Source organism: Cygnus olor, chromosome 7 (assembly GCF_009769625.2).
Source record: "Cygnus olor isolate bCygOlo1 chromosome 7, bCygOlo1.pri.v2, whole genome shotgun sequence".
NCBI lineage: Eukaryota > Metazoa > Chordata > Aves > Anseriformes > Anatidae > Cygnus > Cygnus olor.
The window spans coordinates 2507825-2529930 of NC_049175.1; the positions used below are offsets into that span (position 1 = coordinate 2507825).

General features: G+C 39.0%; 1 protein-coding gene and 1 long non-coding RNA gene across 6 annotated transcripts in view; both read left to right on the forward strand.

The window, feature by feature from the left end:
• LRMDA (leucine rich melanocyte differentiation associated) overlaps positions 1-22106 on the forward strand; it is a 691516-nt gene that overhangs the window by 664850 nt on the left and 4560 nt on the right. The gene's annotated exons all lie outside the window — the stretch shown is intronic.
• LOC121073589 lies at positions 9208-13848 on the forward strand. Its single transcript, XR_005821826.1, has 3 exons — positions 9208-9227; positions 11264-11362; positions 13833-13848. It is a non-coding gene; the product is annotated as an uncharacterized LOC121073589 (long non-coding RNA).

Genomic DNA, 22106 nt, shown 5'->3' on the forward strand with positions numbered 1-22106 from the left:
AACTGAATCCTTTCCTCATAGAAACCATGTCAACATTGCAAAGTCCTACCAGAAGCTGCTGGAGTACCATTGGGTTTAAATGTATTTATTTTTACATTACTACAGAGGATATACTTAAGCAGGTGAATTCATTAATGAAAGATGCTGGTGCCAATTCCCAACTATTTCTGTATTGTTAAAACGGTCCTTCTTATGCGCAATTAGAAAAAAATATTTATCCTGTTACAAAGGGTGCATTTTAATTAAAATTTTGATGCCAAAGAAGAAATTTATTTTACCAAATTCCACTTTGTTCAATACTCCAAAAAACACATTCATCATCCTCTAGGAATACAGGAAATAATTGTAATGTGGAGTGGGGTTTTTCCTGGGTTGTGTTCTGTTTTGAAATTCAATTTTTAAAGACATTGTTTTACAATAAAGATTAGGATCCTTTTCCTTGCCAAACAAACTACTACTACTACTACTAATAATAATAATAATAAAAAAGCAAAACAAAAAACACAGGTGTTCAGGTTGGAAAAAGTGATTTTGAAGTTATTCGACCACTTTTCAAAAGGACTGTTAGAACAAAAATCCGTAGAATATAGGTAGTGGCATTCTAGATCTACTTTCAGAGGGCACAGATTATCATAACACCTCTTTGTAATTTGTGAATCTGTACGGCAGCATGGCCTTTTTATAGATATTCTTCCAGTGTGCAAAATGCTGTCTAAGTATGGGTCTCTGCAGAGCCCAGGCAGTCAGTTCGTCCTCTCCATTACCTGGGGAAGGAGGGTGGAGGAGAGTCTGACTGGGTTTTAAGATGTAATCTATTCTATCGTAGTAGTGTTCCCTCCACATATTACATTTGTGACCTGCGTTGTAGGTTAAGATTTTCAAAACATGAGCCTAAAATGAATCTTGCACAATTGTATTTTCAAAAGTGATTAATATAGTAACTCTTACTGAGAACACTGTAAGCAGCTGAATGCTCAGCAAATGAAACCCCTCTTCAGGGTGCCATGAACAGGCAATGAACTTCAAATGGTTTTGAATTTGAGTAATGGAGCGTTAAGGAAACATAGTAATTAAGGTAAATTTGGCAATTTTATTGGATCCAGTTTTCTGGTTTCTTTAGTCAATGAAGGCCACTGTAAGCTGCTGGACACAGGGCATTCTGAGGTGCTGGCTGCTGCTTTTCATTGCCTAATGGGAGTTAAGCTCTTCTGAATATCCAGACACAGTTGTAGTGCTATGTTCTTTTGAAAACTCCAGTTGTAAATCCCAACTTAAGCAACTAATGAAGTGGACTCCTTTTCCAGTGCTCAGCACCAACCCTCCCCTGAAGGCAGTAGAAGCAGCTAAGCGTGCTGGGTTCGTTTCTATCGATACACATCTGAAAACACCTGCCCTGGGAGTTTAAAGTAGCTAAGAACTAGTTTCTGAGGGCAAGATTGATGTGGTTCAAGCTTTTAGGAGCAAGAGAACAATGTACAAAATGCTGATCAGGTGCATAAGTGTCTGAAAGTCTCCATCTGTCTGTGCTTTAGTTAGTAAAGTTGCCTAAGCGTGTAATGCTCCGCTGCTGCTCATGTCAGCAGAGGCTGCCATTTTGGCCGTGCTGTGGCTTTGATGGCTGAGTCCTTTCCTGGTTTCTTGTGATGTGAAAATCCTAAACCCTTTGGGAGTAACAGCGTATGTCTGAGTGGGCACCATGCACTCCAGCGCTGGTCACAGCAGTCACAGGTACATTCACTCTGAAATACCAGGCAGAAGAGTAACGAAATACTAGTCAGGGTCGGGGCTATTGTGAAAGTCTGGGAGAGGAACATGTTTTTTTCCACCTCTCTAGTGCCATCTGACAATTTATTTTCAGCTTCCTCTCTCACAAGGTGACCTCTGAGGAGAATCCTCTTTATTAACTCTACCTTATGCTGTAGGTCACAGTGCTTGGTGGTGTGTCCTGTTGTCCCAGTTTTGTCAAGTGCACCCAGGCGACATCCCAGCTGGAGTTTGTGTTCCCCATGGTGCACCATGGAGCTTGAGTTTGACCCACCAGAACCTGTGCAGCAGCTTCTTACCCAAGATAGTCAGGGAAACAGAGCAGAGCCTTGTCTCTTCCCTGTACAGAGATGTGCATGGGGACAATATTTGCGGTACTTTGCAGAACACAGATTCAGTCTCTGAAAATCTATCTTTCTTCATAATCACATTGTAGGGATCTTAGGTGCTAGCTGGAAATTCAGAAAGGCATAATGGTCCTCTTTGTCGCCAGTTTAATGTCTTTGTGGGTTTAGGTTTTCGTATGATTTTTTCTCAACCACCTAAATTAGTTAAGAATAGGATTTAGGGACTCCTGTAAATTTAATCCTTAAATACCTTAAATTCATTGGAAAATCTCATCATGTATGAGCATTGTAATATTTTTTTCTTGTTGTTTATGGTATAATATGCAGTCACTCTAGTAAATCCTTTTACAGAAGAGCAATCAACCATCTAAATGTATGCAATCCTGCTTCGGTGTAGAGACTTCCTTCCTATGATCACCATCATGAACTAGTTCAGTCACCGCTTTGTATTGCAATGCCATGTTGTTACTTAACAAGCAAAAGTATTTTTGGGGTGCTTTGTGTATTAGGATGCAGGACAACTAAGTCTGTAACTGACCTGTCCCCTAGAAATGAAGATGAATGGTAACTCTCCAGTCTGCTACTGAATGTTGGTGCTAGTTATTTTCCAGTCTTGCATAGAACATGTGCTGCAAGGCGTAGGCCATGGCACAAATGGACTATGAGCCTTCTTTCAAATTTCTAACTCTGTGCCATTATAGGATTAATCTTGATGTTACTTAAAACAACATGTAACTATGTGGAGAAGTTAAAGCTACAATCTTATATGCTAATAGAAGAAAGTATTAGGAACTGAGATGCTGATTTATTAAAAAATCTTGTGGAATAGCAAGCTATAAAGCTCTTGAAGCCTTTGTTCAAAGGGAATGCTTAATACAAGGATTTAAGACCAAATGCACTTATTTTTCAGTATAATGTGATGCTGATTTGTAGAATCAGTGCACAAAAAATATTATAACAATAATGTTAGAAGAAGGTTAAGCACATCTTTATGAAAAACCAACATTGCACAGTCTCATTGCTGGTATTGTTCTCTTATTGCATTGTAGCATGTGCAACATCCAGGTCACTGCCAGTGCAAACCAGACAAGCTTAAGCTGTGATGAGTGATACTGAAGGGGGGCAGTGTGAGGGGGGCTGCATGTGTGGATCTGGATTGTCTCAAACTCAGACCCCAAGCAGAGATCCAGTGCTGGCAAATACAGTGGGAGTCTGTGGGGAAACTTTGCAACTGAATTCTGCAGGGAATGGGAAAGAGTAGTTCCAGATAGGCCACCTTGACAAAGGTATTAGGTGTAGCAGGACATGCTGGTGTTCTGAAAACATTGACAGTTATGAGCTTTTTAAGCAAATGTTTCTCATTTCTTTTCTCCCTTTGTTAGTTAAGTTGGATTGGGTGGCTGGTGCTGAAACAATTTAATCCTTGTCTACAAAGCAATTTATTGCAAGTTATTGCATCCTATTGCAATTGATTGCTTTATTGTTGTTGGCGTGTTCTGTGCTTTTTCTCTTAGAAATTTCATTTTGCAAATGTAGTAATAATATTTTACATGTGTAGAGTGCCTTTCATCACAGAATGCTTCACAAACTAGATAGAGGTTTTTCAGTCACTCAGTTTCAGCTGTTTGAAAGGGAGTGATGCTGGCATCAGGACATGCAGTCATCTTTGCCCATGCAGTCTGGCCAGGCTGAAGCTTTATCATGCTATCTACTTTCTTGTAACTTATATTGACACCTGAGTAATAAATAGCCATCTTCCATTCCTGGCTCAGATGCATTACTGCTCTGGCTCAAAAACTGAAGTACTTGTTGGGTAGGAAAACAATTTCAGTTCTACTGGCTGCCACCCTGTTTGTCTGACTGGCCACAAAACTAAGGAGAAAACAAAAACAAAAAACAAACAAAAAATGTAGAAGAAAGGAAAGACCAAAACAAATGTATTTTTAAGTCTTGTTATCTTGTGAATTGTTTTAGGAGAGTGTGATTTTAAAAAGTGTTACTGATCCAGATCCTGTATTTATTTGACCAAGCTCTGTTGGTTTTAAAATTTGCATTTGTCTTATATTTATTTTATTGTGTGCTATAGCCTAAAGCTAAGACATTGTATTAGTAAACCAGCTAGAGGTAAGGGCACAAGATTTGGTGTTCTGTGGTAAGCTGGCCTTAAATTTGAGCAAATCCTTGGAAATCCTATGGCATTCAGTGGAAGAGCTGAATTAATTTAAACTGAACTACACACAACCTTTTAAAAAATAAATCTACTACAGATATGGATAATACTACTCTCTTAAATATTCAGCCTCGGTTACTTACTTTAATTCAGTGGATTTTTCACTGTCTCCACATAACTTCCGTGTAAAAGGAAAGGATAATCTACTGGTTCAGACAAAAGGCTTAAGCACAGCTGATCTGTCTTCTGTTTCCTTTGTATCATGTTCTTGCATTTTTTTCTCCATCTCTAAAAAGGAGATGACAGCACTTCACTGCCTCATGATTGTGTAAGGATAAATACATTAATTGTGATCTGTTCAAAATGATTGAGCTGAGTATGTAACTAGGCCAATGTTTATAGAGAGAGATGCTTTCAGATGAGAAGTTGGGATATTTGGGTCTTGGAGAAGTATGGAGGAAAAGATTATTGATCTTGTTCAAGGTATTTAGTAGTGAAACAGTTAACAAAATATATATACAGGCAATGTTTAGGTTTCAGAGTTAACACCCTATTGAGATGATTGAAAATAGTTCACATCTTGCTGAACTGTCATTTTGAGCTGTCTGCCAATTTAAGAACATATTGCTGCCTCAGTTAACATATGGTTCGAGTTGATACAGTTTTCTGTGCAACCATGAGAGCCAGACACATCATTATATGAAAATGAAAACAAATGGCTGAGTCCTGAGCTCCACTGCTTTAGCCCCACTGGTGCAAGCACGAGTTCAAAGCCACCTACTCTTCCCATTCAGAGATTCTGCAGCGTGAGAGAGTTCCCATGCCGATGGTGAGCCATGGTACCCAGCTCCTGTGCCACAGGGCCATGGCACACAGCCTGCGAGGTACACTGGCTATGTTAAAGAGCTGGATCCCAACCTCTTGCTGCATCTTAACTGTGTCATACGGTGAGTTAATGCTAGCAAATTGAAAAATAAAGGTGAAAGTTTCTAAGGAAGCACTATCTTTGGTAGTACCATGAGGTAGCTTTTGCTAACCTGCACAAGTAAGTTGAAAACTCTTCCACAGGCTATATAGTAGCTCTGTTCTGGGACACCTGCAAATGTTTTGCATACTATTTGACTTTTTTGTGATGTGATAGAAATTCCATGGTTGTGCTACAATTTGCTTTGCTTTTCTTATTCTAAGTTGTGGTTTTACCATTGCATATTTTTTCTACTTAAGCTAGGTAAATTTTGCAGTATTCCCATCCCACTTGTTATCAGGGTATTTTCCTTGCTGAATCTCTTGGTATGTCTCCTGTCATAGCAGGAAATTAGTTCACTACAAACAAATTATATTTATATTATTTTGAAGGTCTAACTAAAGCTGATAAAACCAAAACAAAATAAAACCCATGAAACTGAAATTCATCTTTTCCTTGTGCGGTGGGGCAAGATGCAGACCAGAGTGACTCAGGTTATGTGTACAGCATAAAACTATCCAGCTTTGTATAAATTGACTTTTTTCCTTGTCCATATGGCTTTGTAACTGGCTCATTTCCCAACATTCTTTTTGACTCGACTTTCAGATTCAAAGGAATCCAAATATCTGACCAAAACTCATTTAATTTTCTCCTGCCTATTAGAAGTAAGTATTTGTGCAAAATGAAACCACAAATCAGCTCAGGCTTGCTTGTGAGATTGATGAACCATAATGAATCTTTCAGTGAACTCAGTCTAAATTTCAAGCATGTTATAAAATACAAAAGCGTATCCAAGATTCACTTTGACTACATCCCAACATATCTGGTAATTTATTTTAAGGTCACTTATTTGGCGGCACTTACAAGGCAGTCAACTGACAGAAATGCTCCTTAGCAGTGCCACCTGCAGACTGCCTATATACATAGTGGTATACAAATTGCCGAGACATGCACCAAATGGCAGTTTTTCGGCTGGTTATATAGTGGCAGGGCAGCATTTATTTCCTCGTACTGCTTGAAGATATAGGCCAAAATCTCATGCTGCTTCACAGAGGAGGGAGGCTGTTTGGATCCAGTGTCACCTCCTCTGCCCTCTTTGGACTTGGTTAGAATTTGTTCCCCGTTGTGCCTTAGCAGAGAGCATCCTGTGATGGGATCATAGCTCACAAGAGTGTGAGGAGCCCAAGCAATACTGCACAGGCAGGCTCAGCGTGGCATCAGCCTTTCCGTGGTGAGGCCTGCAACAAGCAGTACAACACCTTCACGGCAGATGTTTTGTCATTCACATGTGTAGTGTGCACCTTTTCCAAACCTTTGTAGAAAATCTTTCTTTGGCCCTAGGTCTCCTAGAGCTCCAGGGCTGTAGTTTTGACTGTCCTCTTCCCCAAACTTTCTGAAGCTACATACTTGTGTAGCTTATTTAGAATGGCTCTTTTGCACCTATGTCATGGCTAGGTTTGTGCCAGATTCAGGTGCTCTCTTCAGGGTTCTCTTCACCTGGGTTGATATTTAACAGTAAGTCCATTGCTGGTACTAGAAGCAAATTGTCTCATACTTCCTTGCTTTCAAATATATGCATAAATCCATGTTTATAAGATGGCAGCACAGGGATTGTTGCTGTAGGTGGAGATCATTAAATCCTAGATGATGTATTAAGCCCACCTGGAGATTTCTCTGATACAGGGTGGAACAGGGAACCTGTCAGCTTTGTCTTATATCAGATCTTCAGTTTGGGGATCTAAATTACTGCCATTAGGCACAATGAGTCTAATGCTGTACCACAATGAGTTTAGCTCACACTGTGACACTCTTTTATTTATAGGTAGCAAAGAGGAAAGAAATCAGGATGCATTTCATTGATCTTTCCATGTTGTAAATGTAACATTCATGTGCATTTTTGTTTGCTTTATAGCTGTTCTCTTTCCTTTTCCTTATTTAATATGCACTTCATACTGTGCCAAGGGGTCAGTAGGGCAAATCAAGGAGCCAGATGGCTTACCTCTACCCTAAGGAAACATACCAATATTTAGCTGGGCATTCTACCAAATAAAGGCAGGACTGGAATCCACAATAAATGTGAGAGTTGGTTAAAGCTGTATCCTTTTCTTAGATTCACAGCTACAACCTCCTTAAGGCATGAGCTTTTCATACTTCACTGCCACTTTCCAGCTTTCTCCAAGTAACTGCATCTTAGGAGATATTAGAGGGGGGGTGCAACTCATTTTATTTATGGCCTTTGCACAGAAACAAGTTTCAGTTATTTTAATCTGACTGAAATAAGAAACCGTAATCCATGGATGAAAAGACAGTGGACAAACTCAGTTAAATCCCTTGTACCCTGAGGACGTATATTTTGTCCATTTCTGGTTTTTTATGTTCCTTTTTTTCTGCTGTTGTTCCCAACTTTAACTTCTGAAAAACCAAGCAGTTTAAGTGGCCGGGCCTGGGGAGCTTATTTGTATGCAGCACAAATTTCAGGATCTGTTCCCAAGCCTGTGCAGAGTGAAAAATGGCCTGCATTTTCTTGATAGCCCATGTGGTTGTAAAGAATAAATGGCTAATGAATTACAGATGAACATTGACGCAAATTAATCTTCCTGATGTCCCTGGGTTATATGGCAGCCATTTAAAAGTTTAATCAATACACTAAAGTTGAAAACATGCAGGCACTGCAGTTGTTTGGATGTAATAAACATCAGAGGGAAACGGGAGGCTTGTACCCAGTCCATGTATCATAATGACAGGTATTTATGTTTAATGGACTAAATATTTTTTATTGGAAGAGAGCAAATGTCAGCTTAACTTTGTAAGCCCCGCATTCAACTTTCCTTTGAGGTTGGTGAGAGACGGCTGACATGTCATTGAAAATGAAATGTAAAAAAACCAATTGAGACAAAGCGAGGGTAAGGAGCTGTTTTGCCGACGAGATGTTGCTTTAATGCTCTGCAACTATTCATTAAATAAAATGTAAACTCTACAATTTCAAACGTTGCAGTAAAATGGTTTACTAGGGCAGACTTTTAATGGCTATTAGGGAAAACAAGAGCCAACCTCTGCCAAATATTCTTTTCTGGGAAGCATTTTATTTGAAAAGTCTTTTCCTGAGTTAGAATTTCAGAAGATTTATAATTACGGAGTGGTTCCCCCCCACCCTTCTTTTTGAGACAAAGAAAAACCGAAAAAAATAACTTTCAGAACAACTATTTGATAGTCTTTTTTTCCCCCCCTTTTTTTTTCTCCTCCTTCTTTTCCTCCTTCCCTCCCTCCCTCCTTTGAACAGAGTAATAGCTTTATATAAGTTTCCCAGAGGCTTGGATATTAATTGCACTTGAAGTCAATAAATTTTAGAGCCGTGTGTGTCCAGGACTTACCCATCATTGCTATAAATGGGGAAGGAGGTTATCCAAGACTGCCACATTCACCAGGCCTGCACAGTTACTTGGCTATGTGGAATTCCACATGAATTTTTCTGTAGATATTAAAAAAATATATATAATTGTTGTCATATCATTTGGTCTTATTAGAAGACAAACTTCTTCCATGTTAAACAAAAACTCTAATAAATGGAAGAAAAAAGGAAGATCATGTTCTAGCATCTTTCTGTAATTTCTTTTAGTGCCCTCTTTCTTGACTGATCTTATCTGAATGGATGCTTGAGGGTCTAGAGTGGTCTCATGAAACTTCTGGTAATGTGTACTATAGAAGAAAGGGAGAATGGTCTCAAGGTTTGTTTCTTTCGTGAGTAGCCTGGTCCTGTCTTGACTTTATCATCTCTTTTAAATATTCCATTCACTTAAATCATTGCTCTTACTAGTTCAGTGAATCATCTGTTAGAGATTTGATGCCTAATGTCCCACTCCATGATACATCTTCAGACATATTTTGTTGGCTTCACCAATGACTGTTTAAGGCAAACAGATGTATTGGCAGATTTTTCATACTTCTTCAAAGGCACTCAATGTATCTCACTTCTGTTCAGCAGGTAAGCAACTTCATTTTAACAGCAATATTAGTCTCAGAATCAGCTTGGTATGTGGTATTAGGTTCTACTTCACATAAGGTGGCTACTGACACTGTGAATAAAGCCAGATCTGGCTAAGTAATGTAGAGTGATAGTATTGTGTTTATAAGATGTTACAGACTGCTTCCTGGTAACAGAATTAATTGTTGAAGAAGCATCTGGAAATATTAATCTTGTCTACTTCCTGGATGATGAACTATTTGCATTTTTAAGCAAGTCCATAAATAAATATGTTTACACCATGGAAAGCAAAAGACTGGACATTGGCCAGACAGTTTGCAAAGGCCAAAGAACTTAGTGCAGCACAGGATTGAAATAATGTAAAAATTGTCTTCTCCACTCTGGCCCCCTGCCCACTCCGCCCCACCCCCGTGCCCCTGCGTCACTTGTCCTAAACAGAGTAGCTTTCTAGCCTCAGTGACCCAGTATCTGATGATACTTCCAGATGTTTCTCCTGATCTTTCTCATAATCTTATATCCTGTGGTAGGCAGTGGGTTTCTCCTTCCATTTTATGGCCACATCACACAATGGTTAGGATTTACCTGGAATGCGATGGGAGACAACTGAGCCATGGCATACTGTTCCATGGCCGTGAGATATGGTCTACTGCATAGTTCTGAGCTGACTTTAACGTGACTGGTGAAGGGGAAGTTTGCAGCCTTATCATTGTCGTAATGAAGCATCAAAGACACAGAAGCAGGGTTGCAGTGTGTTGCTAAATTAAGTTAAAATTTGGTTCAGTTTCAAAAATTTTCTGTTCCATAAAGCTCAAAAGCAGTTTTTCTGGTAACCTTTATTAGTGAAGTAAAACAGCAGGTATCTATATCAAATTATTAATAAGATTGCACCAAACAGAGGTGGTGCTAGCATAAAATCAGAGGTAAAGATTGGGTAACATTAGTTCGAGTCTCATTATCAGACAGAACACTCCCTTTTCAGTAACTATTCACAATAAAATATGAAATCCTTTGTAAAAGGGGCTGTTGGGGAGTGTTGATATGCCACTATCCAGCACACTACTCCCACAGCAGCAAACATAAGTTATTTTCTTGGTCAACCCATCATACTATCTGAGTAAATTACTCCAAGTTAGAATTTCTCAAGAAGTTTGAATTTCAGTCAAAGAATATCCAAAAATATTCTTTTTACTGTGGTTTCTGTGTATTTAATTTCTACAGAGAGGCTGCTGCTATGTACTATAGGCTTAATGGATAAAATAGAGGAATAAAAAAAAAAAAAAAACTTCTGTAAAAAGATTTTTTTTTTAATGCAAAAAGCAACAAATGGAGAGCTTTAAAACTTCACATTTGGAGAGAGGTTCAACTTCAAGAAACTATCTAAACATGTATGAAAAAATATTGTCAAACGACAGAATTATTAGTGATTAAACATGGCTTTTTGATGGCATGTTTCTTTTAGTTCAAAGTTACGTGGGTGTATATATGTACTTAAGTACAGCAGCCTCACACAGCTGTCTTGAAGATTTACCAGCCCAGGCACACAAATCTACCTGCTCACCCTTTGCCTTAATAAGTGAGGATGAAAAATTTAATGGCGTTTTATCTGTCGATCAAAAAAAAAATGCCCAAGACTACTGGCTGGCTAATGTTTTGCAAGGCTGATATGTACTGTGTATTTATGTATTTTTTTGTGTTTCACTTCTTTCCTACATAACACCAGTGCAAAACTGATGCAAAAATGTCAGTCCTATAGTTAAAATATTAATAATAATATAAAACTATTATTCTAAAATGATTTGAATCTAAATGAAAAAGAAGCTAGGGAGCCAAGATTTGATGTAGTACCTTCTTCTTTACTGTGTTCATCCTGAATTTCTGAGAAATATGAATGTGGTGTTAGAGGAAGATTCCAGTCACAACCTTCCTGAACTGGGACCCGCAGCCCTGACAGCTATTCAAAAATGAAGTAACTTTTGGTTCTAGTTTTGTCTAATGAGTGTATATAAAAAGAGGTTTACATCTACATTATCCTGCAGGTGTAACTCTGCTGTCTGTCAGTTTATCCTGTATTTTATTTTGATGAAGAGAAAGCATTAGGGAGGGGGGAAAAAATCTCCTCATCAAAAGCTCAACGGGTAAGAAAAAAGTCTCAAGACAATGTCATGTATTGCTGGTTATTTGTGATGGTTAAAAGAATTATCTGAAAACAAAGAAGTCTTTCACAATGAATATGAAACACAAAAGCTTTAATAACATTTACATCTGTGTATCATCCGTGTCTCCAAATGCAAGTCATGAATAACACATAAACTAGAGTATATAGGGAACAGAAGTGCTAGCACATCATTTAAAATCCAACACACCCCATCGTCAGTGGAATCAAATACACAGCAGGAATGGTTCCAGTTGATAGACACACAATGAAGTCATTGAAAATGAAAACATATTAATTATGTTCCTTAAGTTTAAGATAGTAATGGTTGAATTCTCTAATCCTGGAATAATATTAATGCCCCAAACCCATGCAGGAAAAGTGTGTAAGGCTTCAAAAATTGTGGAAGATTTTGTTTTGAATTCACATGTTTGTGTCTCACCCATGACTGACTCCACAGCATGGGGGGTAGCAGCAAGAAGAGCAGGAAGTGCAAGACAAAGACAAAACCAGAGAGAATTATCAACAACAACAACAACAAAAGAAGTTCTTGGTCCAAACAAGCCACTTGCACTACATGAGCTAATTGTAAGAATAGACCATTTCTAAACTGCAGCTGTTATGTGCTTAAGCAAACCCTGCTGGGAGAACTGCTTCGTAGAACACCTCTGCGAACACAGACACAGAGAGCCCTTTGATAGAGGAATTCAAAGTGCAGCGTTTAAGGGAAACCTTTTCCTTTTTTGAACTTTCCTGAGCTTATTGCAGGATGTGATCCTAGCTTGTCACTCTGCCATAAATTTCCCTTTCCTATTTTTTTTTCTGTTTTCATCTTTTTGCCGACGTTAAATCAAAACGAGAGGCTAAAGGCAGTGCGTGTGTTGAGAAGGGGAGGGGGGGGGGGGCGAGGAGGGTTGTTGAGGTTGTGTGATAGAAAATGATGGGTGTCAAAAAAAACAAAAAAACCCACCTAGCTTGGTTGTGGTCATTTTCTTTGTATAGCAGTGTTTTTTGTTTGTCCCTGGGGATTAGTAAGATCACTCATATGGTAATTAATTTTTAGATGTGTTCTTTACTCTTCTTTCTTCTCCTTCCTGCAAATCCTCATCTGTGCAGCTCTGACACAAGACTATTGCACCTGGGCTTCTAACTATATTAACTCTATTGTGTCAGTGTACTTTATGCTAAAACCCAAATCCTCCCAGCAGCAAGGGGTTAATTGTCTTCTTTCAATGCACTTTAAAACTCTCAGCTCTTGGGAATGATGTTTCCATGAGGGTTGAATGTAATTACACAATTATATAGGTACTCTGTCTTATCTTCAGTGAATGATACTTTAGGCCTCACTGTTGTTGCTGCGTGTGTTTATTTTGGGGCTCTTTCTTCAGCATATTTGATGCAAGGTATTTGCAAATCTGAGCCTTTGGGCTTTAAATGTTGTGCCACTTCTTCTGTTCCTTATTCACTACAGATTATGTATAATTGATGACCTGCATTTACAGACATGGGTGGTATACAGATGTAAATGTTATTATAGCTTTTATATTTTATGTTCTCTCTGAAAGATCATTTTGTCTTTGAATAATACTCCTGTTCAGATTTTGGGGGGTTTATCTCTAAAAGAGAATATGAAATGGGTATTGCACATCGTATATTTCTTAAAAGTAATTTGGAATTTTAGGGTATGGGATTGGTGGTGACTGATACGCTGCCTAGATGAGATATATCCCTTTGAAAATAACAGCGCCAGTACATGCCTGCATCTGTCTAACCTCATAATTCACTTTCACATTGGGTTATGGATGTCTGCATTCAGTGAGTCTATCTTCCCTTTAGGTATTATTTCAGCCCTTTGAGATAATAAGGAAAGTTTAATTGCGTTGTTAATTGATTTTTTGCACAACATTATTACCTTGATTGATTGCAGAGTTGATGAAAATGTTAGACACAGGCAGTGTAAAGTATCAGCCCAGTAAGGAGTGGGAGCCTTGTGGAGAATAGATAACCTTGATGTTAAGAGCTATATCCTTCAGATATGTCTTCCCTTGACATATTGATGGCCCTTGAAAAGGGAAAAGCTGATTGTATGCAGAATGCAATCATTAAACCCACTTCAGCTGGCTGTTGATTAATTTGTTTTTTCCTGAAGGATCTAGTTAAAGAGAAGGCCTCACTAGTATCAACAGCAGCCATTTTCCAAGCTTCAGATTATTCTTAACCCTCTCCTAGAAGAAAGAAAAATGATACTGTCTTGGTTTAGACAGGCAAATTGTCTGAAAACATTCAGTCCAACTGCAATTTGGGGATTATGACACTCACTTTACCGCGTTAACTACTGCTTCCTCGATGACCTCTCCTCCCCCTGCCTTCAGTATTCAGCTTCATTCCAGCCACAGCTAGCAGAAAGTCACGTTTGATGTTTTCTGGGTAAGGCCTGTGTCTGTTCTCAACAGAGATGCCAACCGGGATGTCAAGTTTGTTTTGCCCAAAGACTGAAATACTTCAATAGCGTATAGCTACTTCTCAGGAGCCTCTGAAAGGACCAGAGGGTTCACTGCACACATGTAAGTGGTTAAACTTTCCTTATCCCTGAAAAAGATCTTCCTTGAATAATTTTTTTCTGTTATTGCTTTTGAGATCTTTGAGGTCTTCAGCAGGGCAGTTGTATTGTGTATTGCTGCAGTCAGAGAGCACAAAGGATGCCGTGGAAGTTGGTGTGCCTAATAATACCGCTCCTAGCACTTACTCCTGCAGGACAAAGCCCAGGTTTTAACAGCAGCAGTCACATACCCTGCTCCTTGATATGTTTAACCGAACAGCGGCTGTACGTGACCAGCTCTCCAGCCAAATTCACGTGATGGCTAATTCCAGAATAGCTGCTACCTCCATAGCGCTTTCTGATTCTGTGTCTCAGTGTCATCCACTATGAGAGCAGAGGTGAGGAGCGTTACCTGTGAGAGCCATTGCCTAAATGGCCTTCCTGTGGCAGATGCGGCTTCCTTGGCAGAAAACCATTCTCTGGGTTGGGGGACAGCTTCTGTCCTAAGCAATTCTTCCACTTGTATCAGCAAATGACCTAAGCCATCTAAAATGTTTATGTGGCTTTAATCAAGCAATTGACTGTCTTGGAAACAGAATGCTGTGGAGGCTTTATCCTTCAGTTAACCATTTAAAGGCTATTTGGTACGGCAGTAGGCAGTAGGTTATTGCTTCCTGTTTAGCTTGGTAGTCTCACAGACAGTCGCTGTTAATTTGTGCTTGTGAGTGATACAGTGATCAGTGTTGCTTGATTGTTTGGCCAGATGTGTTTTATTAGGTCCAATGTGCACATTTGCCAGTTGGCTCCTTTTTAATATGGGGACATGTTAACCTACGACATAGTCAAGTCTGACAAATTTGAACCAGCCAAATAAGTGAGTAATATTTCAAGCTGTCAAAGCGGGTGAATACTGATTAACTGACACACTCCAAAAGCTCTCACCAATATCCGTGCTCCAGTGCAAAACATTTACTGAGCAAAATACTTGTTAGAAAGTCTTTGGTGCTTTGACTAAACTTTAATAACTCTGACCCTAATGGAAGGGTTTTAATGTGCCTCTCTTGAGCTATTCCTTAGCCTCCTATCTTTTATCTTTAGCAAAAGCTTCCATAGAGGCTACAAGTGTGCTTGTAAACTGCATTCTGCTGTCCTCTGTGATTTAACCTTCAGCACCTCTCTCATTAGCGTATTTGTAAAAGGAGGCTGAGGAAGGGGGAGAGAGTTGAAGATAGGAAACCATGACAATATTTTGGCATTCAGTATTGGAGGCAGGCAGTGTTTGGGAATTAGACTATGGCCAGTAAGGATTTGGCAATAGGCTATGGTGGTGTAGATGTGATATAGCATAGAACTAAATTATGCTAAGAGACAAGCCCAGGCTTAGTCCAGAGAACTAGGCATTTAGTGAACGTTTAGGGTGCTTGGATCCAGATGCATTTCTGATTTCATTTGGTGCTATACAGCAATAGCTACAAGAGGGAAGGGAGTTCACCAGTTATTTGGGGTCCAGATGTGTCTTACAGAGTGCTAAATGCCTTTAGCTTCTACTGGAAATCAAGGGAACCCAGGGCCTTGTAGTATCAGCTTCTTAAGAGTGTTTGTTTTTGTATTAGCAAGAATCATAGCAATCCTATCATTAGCAATGAGTTAAATGTTTCCTTTGTTTCTGAGGAAGGGCTTATAGAAGGAGCAAGTAACAGCATGCAAAGAAGGTTCCCTTAACTGTATCATAATGTGACAGCAGCACTATTTCATTATGCTCTTTAATTTTATTTGAGAGACTTTCTTTCCCAGCTTTAAAAATAAAAAGCAACTTGTCTTTATTTCAGATGACTCTCTTGAGAAATTTCAAACCAGTTGAGCCAGACTAAGTTTTGTATGGCTTTTTTTTTCCTGATGTGAACTCCTCCAGCAGGAACACATCTGAGATCCAAAAGCAAGTTTTACTCATGAGATGAGCCAAATTTATGTCTAAACTCTCCAGAAGGGCTCTGCTGCTCAAATTTTTTCATATAAGAATTTGTAATTTTATTGGAATGCTTGTAGACTTTCCGAACAATTATTCCAAAAGTTTGCTTTCTGCCACATAAATCACGGTACATTTGTTTAATTCTATCACAGTTACTAAAAGAGCTTAATTCCCTCTTTTTCCCCCCTTACATTTACTTGTAATGCAATCTGTGCATGGTTAAAGTTTGTGAAGTAAAATATAATTATATTCACTTTCTGTTTTCTTACTGACCCTGTCATTCTTTATAGTTTAATTCCATTGCTGATTAATGTACATATTATTAGTAGAATGTTGCCCAAAGTCTAGAGCAGCCTATAGAAATGCCATTTTTGCATATGTTAGCCAAATTAACTGAAAATCTTGGACATTAATATAGTGAGTGTATGCTCAACAGCTGAACTTTAATATATAACCTCCTTGCCCACTATACCAAAGGTATTAAAAGTGTCTCTTAATGTCGCTTCAGTGATCACACCAGTGCATTATCAAAAGTAATAGACTGTTGAAAACAGCACTAACATTTATGTTGTGAGGGACTACAAAGTGCCACCCCAGCTGCCCTGGGAGCCGGTGGTGTGCACGGCCATCACCTCCCCCCGGACAACATTTTGAGCCTTTTGTTCAGACCACTGCCCGGTGACATCCTTCTGCAGCCATCTGTATACACAGACTGATGCTCACTAAGGTTAGTCCAACCAGCAGTCAGGCTCCTGGGCGAAAGGCTGAAAGCAAAGACTGTATGAATATAGGCTTTGATCATGACAGAACAAGAAATTGGCTGCAAAACTAACAAACAGTATTGCTTTAATTGTCAGCGCGGCTATTTCGCTTGCTGGTGTGGTCCGTTTTTTAGACAAATGCATGCTGCCCTCTAGCGCTGCTGCTCTCAGCGTGGAGCTGCTGGCGGGGAGCGGCTGGTGGTCTAGTGGATGAAATTACTGGTCCAGTTTGGGTGCTTGACCATCAAAAGAAAGCAGTGCAGCCTTTGTGACGTTGGTTGAGAGATGGAGGATGCTTAACAGATGCAACCTGATTGGCACTGGATCCTTACAGTAATTTGTTCTGCTTTTAGTCTACTGCTTTTATTTAGACCAGTACGAGAAAATGAGGTATATGCAGAAGTGTTCAAAAGACTAAAAGAACTATGAACCCATACTTCTTTTCCTCCATCCCCCTCAAGAGTGGTATTCTATATATATGAATTTAAGTGTCATTTAATCCGTAATATCTGGTGTGCTGGTATTTTCTGTGTATTTGGGTTTCTTTGACTGCAGTACCTCACTGAATATACAATTTATGTGCCTGAGTATTTAAAAACATCTGCCTAAAAATGTCAGCATGTTCAACAAGAAATATTTTGTTGTAAAGTCTGGATTAATTCAATCCATGACATTATCTGAGAGTGTAAAAACTGTAAAGACACAGTAAAGAGACAAAAGCATTTGGATTTTTTGTTTGGTACTTTTTACTTCATTTTCATTAGAGAGACAGATGCGCACACCCCCCAACATATTTCTCTGATGATGGTTACAATAAGCATGGAAAGATTCCAAAGAAATCCCAAGTGTGGGACCTTAAATTGTAACAACGATACCCAGAGGAGTACGGGACTGGTTAATGATTTAAAGTATTATGCCCTAAATGCTCCTATTTTAGCCAACAGTAAAGAATCTGTAGACAGCACATGCCCAGATCAAAGCTGATCATGTCAATGTCATTCAAGGAGGGAGAGATACCCTCCTTTCTCCCTTTTCTCCCCCCTACCCTTTTTTTAAACAAAGTATGACATCTGAGGAACAGTGTGTTGATTGTTCCACTGCCAGGATATGCATAATGGAAACATTAGCTCCAAGATAACTTTTAATCTGTCAGCCTAATGGCTCCTTAATGTGTAGAGGGCTTTAAATGTATGTCAGCCAGGGCTGTATAAAGTAATATAGTTTGTGGCCTGAATGGATCTAGATGACTCCGCACCATGACACAATATGGTTTATTATTAAGTATCAGCTCATCAGCTTATTCCCACGGACTTGGACAAGCGTCTCAATTTTCCAGTAACAGATTATGTGAGAGAAAGCTTGCAGTGCATTTTTTTTTCTTTACTCTTTTTTCTCTTACTTCCCCCTCCCTCCCCCCTTCCAAATTATAAGTTTCATCCCCAGCTGCATTGGGAGCCCTGAAGTGTATTTACAGCAGGCTGCACTTTATCACACATCAGCTTGACTGCTAGTTTACACTGAACATTTATGCAGCTCCCTTGGCCTGGGATGCAAACTTCACATCTTTATATTCCTATCACCTTCATAGCAAATTTTTCCAATGTCTCCCTGTTGACTGCTTTCCTTCCCCTCCCCTACTCTCACTTCCCCCTTTTTCCCCCCTTCCTACAAACAGGCCAGTGAGACTTGACATGTCGCAGTACTTGTCTGTGCAGGATACTTGCAATAATTCTGGGTCTTAGTTTGCCTGCCCTGATTCCTCTCAGCTCTAACTTAGGTGTGTAATTCCAACACCATTGCCACAGAATGGATATGGATTTAATTTTGTGCCATTCAGTAATTTCTTTCAGTCTGAAGGACCACTTCATGCCCCGTGCTGTAGGGTGTCCAGAGGAAAATATTATCATTTTTTGGAATCCCTGTGCAGGGAGAAGAGCAAAGAGGCAATTCATCTCCCCTGAGCATGAAGGCTACCTTCCTTTAGCATTGCAACCCACAGAGGGAGGGTTGTGATTAGGACAGTTGTTTCTGCTGCCAAAAGGACGTATTGAAAGGTACTGAGTCTTCCCCATGAGGTCCTCACAAGCTTATAGGTCAAAATAGGCAAGACAAAAGAAATGGATACAGGATAGTGATGCAGACTGTAACAGATGCCCACTTTATTCTTCTTGTGTATTGACTGCAACCTGTAGTGGGGCATTTGGAAACTGCAGTCACAACAAACAGGTTGAACTGTAGTGGTCAGGGATTCCTTCACATTGGCAATGACAGTGGCAGCTCTTCTGTTCTTTTTCCATGTCACGTTGCAGTTTTTGAGCTTCAGCTCCTCCATACTGACAGTGGTCTGTTTGCTGTGTGTCACTGCGTTTTATCTTGGTAGGGCAGGGTGAAAGCTTGAGTAGACTCTCTGTGTTATGTACCTGGCTGCTCTGAGGAGGACTTAGTGACCCAGGTGGTCCCTTACACTTTTTATTACGTTACAGTTGATCTTTTCATGTTCTTGTGTCAGAAAGTTCACGGGCTGGAGCATATTCAATAGAAACTTGTTTTGTTCCACCAAAAGTAATCATGAAGAACAAAAAGCCTGTCTATAATTCCCTCCATTCTTGTCCTACAATAAGTTTATCATTTTAAATTTGTAATTAATTGGCTGATTTTACAGATTATGGGTCAAAAACATAACTCAAAAAGTGTTCTTTTCTGCTTTTGGCTCTAATAGATCTCCAAAGGTAAATGATTTCTTGTTCCTAAATTGCTCAGACTATTGTTCTTTATAAAAATGTATTTTCTACATTTTTACAGAAACAACTAAAAGGACCTACCACAAATGCATAAATGTGTGAAAGTTAAAGCAGGTGAATGAACCTTTGAAGAGTGAGTGACTTGGACAAGCACTCAACGTTTGGGGAAGGGGAGGTTCTTTTTTTTTTCATTTGTAAAGTATCTCCCTGCTATTACAGCCACAAGACTCAGTAGAACTAAAAACTCACTACTTGGAACTAAAAACTCACTACTTGGGCCCAAGTCAACTTTTTGTTTATTCTTTTTTTTTTCCTGTCACCGTGAGATATTTAGCATCTCTCCTCCCTCTAGCACCCTCCTCAGGTTCCCACCCTTGTGTGCTGTGAAGCTTTGCACAGATTTATGCTCACTGAATACCAGGCTGATTTACCTGAATTTCATTTTTTTGTTTTTTTCTTTTTCTTTTTTTTTTAGTTTTATTTACTTGCTTTTAAATAACTAGATGGTCCATTTCAATTAATTTGTGCCAGAAATGATTTACTGAGGATTAAAAAGTGAATATTTTGAAGGAGTATGTTTGAAAATATTTTGATGCTTTTTACAGCATTCAGATGCTTTAATGTTCTTAATGATGATTTTAGAATAAATAGCTCAGGTATAATTATTTTTTTTAAAGAGAAATTATTCTGACTATAATGACTGAGAATATATATATAATCTAATAGTCCTGATTTAGCAGGGGAAAAAAAAGAGAGAACCTATGTGCTATTGAAGGTCTGTAGGATTAGGCTCCTAATTTCTTGAGAAACCCTAGTGCTTCATTTCTTATAAAATATCAAAGTGAAATTCAAGATAAGAAATTGTCAACTAGACATAAAGTTATTATTTACGTGAAGATAAACATAAAATGAAAAAAACATTAAACTCCTGTGCAAAAGGATTTTTGTTTCAAACTAGCTTCACTTATACCCTTAGAGAAAAAAGTTTGAGAGTTTTAAATTGTAGCAGCTGATGGATGTGTTTTGCCTAAATCAGTAGCATTGTAGATGTGAAACTGTTTGTAGATAGGTATTTATTCTCCTCTGAATATTGTAGGTAGGGAATTATTTCCTGTAAAGGAAGTTCATATTAATATTTCAGGGAATTTTGCAACTTCTGTTCATTAATTGTAGGAAATGCCCAAGTGCCTATGAAAAAAATGATAATGGTATTGATATTTCATCCTGAAGGGTCTCAAAACAATTTACAGACTGGTAGGTATAACCACACTGAAATGCACGCAGCTTCTTGGTGGAACATGGCAGCTGTTTAATAGCCCATAGCAAAACTATACAACAGCAGGGTGTGGAAAAAGAGATGAATATGGATCAAATACAAATTGGCAGTGGAGGACTTAGGTACCATACTCAAATTAAACTTAGGCAAAGTGGAATCCTGCTAGAATATCAAGTCTGTGTGTTAAGTACTGCACTTTATCTGACCAGAGTGCCTACCTAGTATGAGGACCTGTGGTTAGTCCATGTGAGAGACAGGCAGAGGACTGTATGCTGAAATGTAATCCCTGCTGTGTACTGTAAACCAATGTTTGACAGACAATTTTAATTGTGAATACTTTGCTGTTTGCAGTTGCAGAGGGGTTTATTAAAAACATTTGATGTTAAAATGGGTGCCTTAGGGGGATCTTGGGCAGATGTGGCAATAGTTTTGGAGGGGGGTGGCAAAAGTTTTGGCTTGACTACTTAGTTTTAGTAATTACTTTTTAAGGAAAACTGAATGCTACTGGAGAGGGTTGTGCTGCTAGCAGCTGCCCCAGCTGTGATGGCTGAGAGGTGCTTTTTAATAGGTACAGAGCAGTTATTTACTAGGGAAAAAGTGTGAACCAAGATAGACAATGAGATGCTACCAGATAACAATTCCCGTATGTTTCTGTTGGTCTGATCTGAATTTGGACCTATGGCTGAGGCTGTATGATCTATAGGTTTAGTACATCCCATTGCAGCTTCTTTTTATCATTTTCCCTGTAATATATGAACATCTACAAACTTTTTCTACTCTAGGAAAGTGTACGGAGTTCCAACTGCACAATAGCTCTCTGCAACACATGCCCAATTTAAAAGGACCAAACATGACTTGAACAATTTTTCATGTGCTTTAGTATGCATGTATGTATTTATTTATTTATTTGGATAATTGGGTTTTCCCTCAGCTAGGGAAAAGCTGGTGTTGCTGACATTACAATGTGTTTGTGAAGAAAGACTGATACCACAACACATGCAAGCAACTGCAAGGTCATTACTTACCCAGCATAATTAGAACATCCATTCCGAAGGGGGAAAACATTTAAAAGATAAAGGGTGAATTTAAAAATGATTTTTCCCAATGCATTTTTTTCATAATTATAGTTTTAACAGCTTGTGGTGATGGTAGAAGCAGCTACTTAAGAAAAATTAGAAGCCTCATTCAGGGAAGATGATCCCTCAAGAGACCTTGTGTTGTCATTCCTCAAGAACCGTGAGCAGAAACCTCATTCAGGATGGTGTGTGTTGTTTTGATGCATAGGCTGTATACTTAGCTTATTATAGCCAATGCTGGATATTTTAATTAAAAAACACCACAAAAGTCACAGATGTCACTGATTCCGCCCCTTGTCCGTGTGCAAAACCGTATTCATGCTCCTGAACTGCAAGGACAAGTACAATTGCAGATGGGCAGGAGG